The 6,682-nt window shown below is 55.3% G+C and overlaps 1 long non-coding RNA gene across 1 annotated transcript; it reads left to right on the plus strand.

Annotated features, from left to right (window-relative positions):
• Positions 1 to 659: 659 nt before the first annotated feature.
• On the plus strand, positions 660 to 6,149 carry LOC109862951. The gene is made up of 4 exons (XR_002251262.1): positions 660 to 723; positions 850 to 956; positions 5,788 to 5,847; positions 5,937 to 6,149. It is a non-coding gene; the product is annotated as an uncharacterized LOC109862951 (long non-coding RNA).
• Positions 6,150 to 6,682: the final 533 nt, after the last annotated feature.

A 6,682-nucleotide genomic window follows, 5' to 3' on the forward strand; every position in this document is an offset into this window, starting at 1 on the left:
TGATATAATTCCATTTTGCTCGAGACGATCGAGCTCAGCATCGACTTGCGGCAAAATTGCATAAGCGACTGGGCGCTTCGGCTTGAAAATCGGCTTAGCATCTGGTTTTAAATATAAATAAAAGTTCGACCTTTGCTTTTGTGCAACGCCCCAAACCACTTGCAAAAACATCCTGAAATCTGCTCTGAAATTCGGTGATGTCGAATTGCGATTTATTGACATTGACTAAATGGCAAAAAGTGTTCAATGATTGATTCCACAGATTAAATGCAGAGATCCAATCCAACCCCATTATATTCAAAGCTGGATTTGAAGTTACAAAACATTGAAGCTCCTTGGTGACTCCCTGAAAAGTTACTATACAGGTAAACTCTTGAGTGAAATGAATTGAATTGCTGGATGCATCTCGAGCAACATGCGAAGTGATTGTTCCTGAAGGTTTGTCGAGATCAATCCATGTTTGATTTGAAATAATAGTTAGATCAGAACCCGTGTCTAATTGAAGCTTTACAGGCTTTGAATTAATTAAAATATCAATATATTTCCGACTCGAACCAGTTAAAATCTGATTGACTGAATGAATTGTCTTGACGCTTGTTTCAGAGCTTTCATCACCAGACTTGGGGTTAACTTTCTTACTGGACGCGCAATAACCATTTCTATGACCGACAACTTTACATTTTTGACACTTGTGTGTTTTAAAAGTACAGTCTTTGGAGAAATGTAAGTTACCGCAAAACCAGCAAGGTGTCGAAGGTTTTTTGTCAGATAAATTTTTTTTGGTTTTGTTAAATTTACCCTGCTCCTTCTGACCATTTTTAAACTTCCCTTTTTTATGGAAATTTTTAGATTGCACAAGAGCAACCGTCCCAACGTCTGTGGTTTGATTTTGCACCATCGAATTATTCTGTTTAAGATTAACCATTCGTTGACATTCGACGGCTAAATCTTGAACGGTAAGCGAGTCTGACTTAATATCAATTAAGTGTGGGTGGAGGTGGTGCGCAAGGGCAAGAAGCCCCCTGCCGCCTCTCGGGCGGCGAAGTCCCAGAGCGTGTCGTCTGGAGCTTCCTCTGCGCGCGCAAGTGGGACCTCGAGCGGAGGGTCACAGCCCCGCGAGCAGCGGCGCGGGCAACAGCCCCGGAAGAAAAGACCCCCGAAGGCGGCAGCTGTGGCCATCCGCTGCCCGTCTGATCAAGAACCCCGGGCGTCTTATGCGGATGTCATTCGGCTGGCCAAGGCCAGTGTCGCCCTTGAAACCCTGGGCATTACAGACGTCTGCATTCGCAAGGACGTAGGGGGGGGACTCCTGGTGGAGATCCCTGGACCGGGTGAGGCGGACAAGGCGGATAGCCTTGCCGCGGCTCTCACCCCCGTCTTGGAGGGCAAGGCCACGGTCAGCCGCCCGTGTAGGAGGGGTGAGGTCTGCTTCACCGGTCTTGACGCCTCGGTGGAGCCGGCCGATGTTGTGGCCGTTATCACATCGGGCAACTACGGCATCTGCCGCGAGGCTGACGTAAATGTAGGCCCTGTCTCCGAGAGCCGCGACAGGTTGGGGGCTGTCTGGGCCCGCTACCCCTTGGGGGTAGCAGAGCGGCTGGCGGAAGTGGGTAAGGTCCGGATTGGGTGGTCCACTGCCCGGGTCACCATCCTCCCATCCCGCCAGCTGCAATATTACAAGTGCCTAGAATACGTGCACGTGCGTCAGGCCTGCCGCAATGACGTCGACCGCAGCCGGTGCTGCTACCGTTGCGGCAAGGAGGGACACACAGCGAGGACATGCACGGACCGTCCCCACTGTGTCCTGTGTTCTGCCCAGGGCCTTGCAACGGGCCATCGGGCTGGCGGCTTAGCGTGCCCCTCGCGCGTCAAAGGCCGCAACGGCGGCAAACGATCCCCAGAGCGGAGGACCGGGGAGGCCTCAACCAAGGCCATGGAGGTAGTGCCCGAGAATGGACCGGGTGGTTCAAATTAATCTAAACCACTGCAGTGGGGCGCAAGATCTGCTTCGGCAGATTATGCGGAGCGACGAGTTGGCCTGGCGGCGGTTTCCGAGCCCTGCTGGATCCCCAACTCGCCGAGCTGGGCGGCAGACCTCGACGGCGTCGCAGCCATCGCGTGGACGCCACAGTCCAGCCGCGTGGTCTCCGAGGTGGTAGTCCGGGGCAACGGCTTTGTGGCAGTGCGGTAGGGGGAGGTAGTAGTCTTCAGCTGCTACCTCTCCCCGAGTAAAAACCGGGAGGAGGCCCGGGCGTTCTTAGACGCTCTTGAGGCGGCCATCGAGGGGGCGGGAGGCGAGTCCCACCTCGTCCTTGGCGATTTTAACGCGTGGTTCGTTCGGTGGGGCTCGTCCCGTACCAGCGTCCGTGGCCGGCAAGTGGTGGCGTGGGCGCGGAGGTGTGGCATTAGCCTGCTCAACGTGGGGCAGGTTCCCACGTGCGTCCGGCCCCAGGGGACGTCCGTGGTGGACTTATCCTGGGTGTCGGCCGTCCTGGCTCCGCTGGTCGGGGGGTGGCAAGTCCTCGCAGAGGAGGAGTCACTCTCCGACCATAGGTACCTGGCGATGGAGGTCGCTAGGGTGGAGGGCGTGGTGGAGGGTGGTGGTTCCCACTTCCCGCGCTGGAAGGCAACGGAGTAAGACCACGACATGTTTACGGCGGCGGTCCTCGAGGCAACGTGGGGCAACCCCTTTGCTCCGGGGTGGATGGCGGACGAGGAAGCCCAGTGGCTTCAGCAGACAGCTACTGACGCTTGCGACGCGTCGATGCCGCGAGCGGGGAGGCGCCACCCGCGCCGTCGTGCGCATTGGTGGTCTGCGGACATTGCCGCTTTCCGCGAGGAGTGTGTCATCCTCCGGAGACGGCACACCAGGGTCCGCCGCCGGCGTCAACATGACCCTAACGCGGTAGAGGAAGCCCGGGTCCTCTTCCGGAAGGCCCAGCGAGCGCTCCGTCGCGCCGTCACGGCGGCGAAGCGGCAGGAATGGGAAGACCTGACCCAGACCCTCGACAAAGACCCGTGAGGTCTTTCGTACCGGGTGGTCCTGTCCCGTCTCCGGCCTTCTGGGCCTGCGGTCACGGAACAGCTCGAGGTGCACCAGGTCCAAGAGTTGGTGCGGTCTCTCTTTCCCGCGAGGGACGAGCTCTGCCCACCTCCCCCGGACCGCATCCCGTGGAGGAAAGCACACGCCGTGACGGTGGACGAGGTCCGTGTCGCGGCGAAGCGCATCGCCGGTAGGAAGACGGCCCCGGGCATGGACGGCCTCACATGTGCTGTGTGGGCCCGCCTGGCGGCCTTACTACCGCAGCGTGTAGCGCGCTGCTTCACGCAGTGTCTGCGGAAGGGGCGGTTCCCGAGGGACTGGAAACAGGCCCGCCTGGTTCTGGCCCCGAAGGTCGCTCGCCCTGGAGCGGTCCCCTCGTCTTATAGACCTTTGTGTCTTCTCGACGAGGGGGGTAAACTCTTCGAGCGGGTGTTGGCGGGCCGCATCGACGAGCGACTGGCAGCGGGGGGTGGTCTGTCCAGAGGACAGTACGGGTTCCGACCGGCCCTCTTGACGTGCGACGCGGCGTTGCGCGTTCGGGAGATTGCCGGGGCCCACACTTCGCGTGGAGGGATGTGCGTGGCGGTTAGCCTCGATATAAGGAATGCCTTCAATTCCTTATCCTCAGGGCGGCCTTGCGGGGATGGAACCTCACCACCTGTCTCTTGGCCGTCCTCGATGACTACTTCTCAGGCCGGAACGTCGTATACCTATGTCGGGACGGGTAACTCCGGTTCCACCGAGTTATGTGCGGGGTCCCCCAGGGGTCGGTGCTGGGGCCTCTGCTTTGGAACGTGGGATACGACGCGGTACTCCGGGTCGAGCTGCCGCCACGTACAGACTTGGTGTGTTACGCCGACGACACACTAATTCTTTCGGGAGGTCGCGACGAGGAGGAGGCGGCTTTAAACGCCTCTCTCGCTGCTGCGACAGTGTCGCTACGGATCGCGCCACTGGGACTTACCCTCGCGGCCCAAAAGACGGAGGCGGTTGTCTTCCGCCCCCAAGGGGTCGCGGGGAGTCCGGTACGGGTGTTTGTGGATGGGGCCCAGGTGGACACACGACCGTGTATCAAATACCTGGGCCTCATGGTGGACGAAAAGTGGTCCTTTAGGGACCACTTTGACTATGCAGCGGCCAAGGCTCGGAGGGTGGCTGCCGCGCTGGTTCGTCTGCTCCCCAACTTGGGGGGTCCCCGGGAGCACGTGCGCAAGTTATACNTGGCCGTCGTACACTCTGTGTTGATGTACGGCGCGCCAGTGTGGCACGAGGCGCTGGGCCGGGGCCGCGCCGTGGTGCCCTACGCTGCCGTGCAACGCCTAATGGCGTCTAGGGTGGTCAGGGCATACAAAACGGTGGCGCTGGAGGCGGTCCGAGTCCTGGCGCTGGAGGCGGTCCGCCTGTGTTCCTCCGGCGGACCTGCTTGCGCGTCAGCAGGCAGACCGGTTCCTTCGTTTCCGGGAGTACCGGAACGAAGGAGTTGACATCACCCCCGAGCGGGCGCTGCTGGTCAACCAGCAGGTGGAACGGGCCCTTGTACGCAGGTGGCGGGAGCGTCTCCTGGCGCCGGGTGGGTCCGGCCTCAGGGTTCGGAAGGCGGTTGGCTCGGTATTAGATCGGTGGCTGGGACGAGCCCATGGTGAACTCACCTTTCACCTTACCCAGATCCTCACCGAGCATAGTTCATTCGGCGACTTCCTGTTCCGCATCCGGAAGGCCCACACTCCAGCGTGTCCTCACTGTCCTTCCGCGGAGGATAGCGCGCAACACACGCTGGAGGAGTGCCCAGCGTGGGCACAGGAGCGTGCGGCCCTGCGGGCGCACGTCGGCGACAACTTGTCGCTCCCGGCGGTTGTCAGCGCCATGTTGCGCGACGCAGGGCGTTGGCGGGCAGTAGTGGCCTTCTGTGGCACAGTCATGTTTGCCAAGGAGGATGCGGAACGGGCCCGCCAGGGGCAGTCCGCGCGCAGGAGACGGCGAAGGTCCCCGCGGCCTGCTGGTGACAACGAGAGCGAGTAGCCTCGGCTGCCGCCTCTCCCTCTCGCGGTGAGAGGGTGAGTGGTGCCCCTCCCCACTGCCTGGAGTGGGTGAAAGGTGACGGGGCCCAGACGGGTGCAGGGCGGGGGCTCTCCCCTGTCATTGCACGTGGCCCCACGGAGGTGGGAAGAAGTGGTGTGGTCCCGCTTCTCCCCACGCAGTCAGGTACGGGGTGGCAGTAACTTGCCACCCAGGCACCGAGGGAGTTCCGAGACGTATAGCCGCAAGGCTTTTCAGGACTCCCTCCCGTGGTGCTGGAGGACCATCTTGGGGTTTTAGTGGGTGCGAGTCCCACACTACCCTGGCCCTCCCCCGGGGGTCAGGGTGTGCGTATGCATTTCCCCAAGTAAAAAAAAAAAAAATAATAAAAAAATATCAATTAAGTGTAATAACTTAGTTCTAATGTCAGTATCTGATGGAGAACGTAGTCCACAAATAAACATTAAACGTTTAATATGATCTGCAGTAGTTGTCGAGATTTGAAACTCTTTACACCGTTTGTTAACCAAGCCAGCATATGTTAAGAAATCGTGTTGATCTAATTTCAACGCATTAAGGCAATTATATCGCTGATGAAAACGCGATATTTTCTTCCCAAACATTTTGGTAAGATTTTTTATTGTATTTGTAAAATCGAAATCTGTATATTCTTTTGGCAAGATGTAGTTAACATACTTCGTGTGAACTGTCATGCTTAATTTACGTAGGAGTAATCTGACCTTTGCTGCGTCGTCCAATGCTTGGGCATCAACGGAAAATAATCCTCGGTAACGTACATATCATGCATCGAAAGTCAAACCATTCTCTGGATCGTAAATAAATTCTGTGATTGAATTGGCTAACGCATCTATTTTAGTTTCCAGGTCTACAGGTGCGGATGAAGGAGCATTGAGAATCTTGGCGATTTGTTTCGCAAATTCCTGTTGCTGGGCAATAAACTGCTGCTGCATCATCTGCTGAAATTGCTGCTGTTGCTGCTGAAACTGCTGCTGTTGCTGCTGTTGCTGTTGCAACAACGGCGTTAATATCTCACGGAGACCTTCCATAATCCTCGTCGCCAAAAACTGTTATGTTTATTCACTTACAAAATAAACTAACTTTGTTCTTTTTAAGAAAACTTGAGTTGGTTTATTAAAACGTGTGAATGGTTACAGGAATGAACTTGGAATGAATGAAGATACATAATTTAACAAGAGAATAGTTGTTAAGAATAATTGAATGATTATGTATCGATTGCTAGGATGACATTCGATTGTAGTAACGATATCGATGTATCGATGTATCGATTACTACACATATAATTTAATACTATATTTAAAGAATTTATAATTTATATGATATTGAGAAAGAATGGTATTGTAATAAATTTAACATATTTTAACATATATCTTATTATATATATGTAAAATTTGATACAATAACCTATTACTTCACTTGATGAACATCTCATCACATCCAACTGAGTTCTAAAATGACATTCAAAACATAAACAAAAAACTAAAGCTGTAACGTTACATTAGCTTTACACCACCTCTCAAGGAGGTGTACAAAACGTGTAAATTACGTCATTAAAGTGTACTACACTTTCAAGAAGAACAGCGT

This window comes from Pseudomyrmex gracilis, unplaced genomic scaffold, assembly GCF_002006095.1.
Source record: "Pseudomyrmex gracilis isolate BER0280 unplaced genomic scaffold, ASM200609v1 scaffold_2726, whole genome shotgun sequence".
NCBI classification, from domain to species: domain Eukaryota; kingdom Metazoa; phylum Arthropoda; class Insecta; order Hymenoptera; family Formicidae; genus Pseudomyrmex; species Pseudomyrmex gracilis.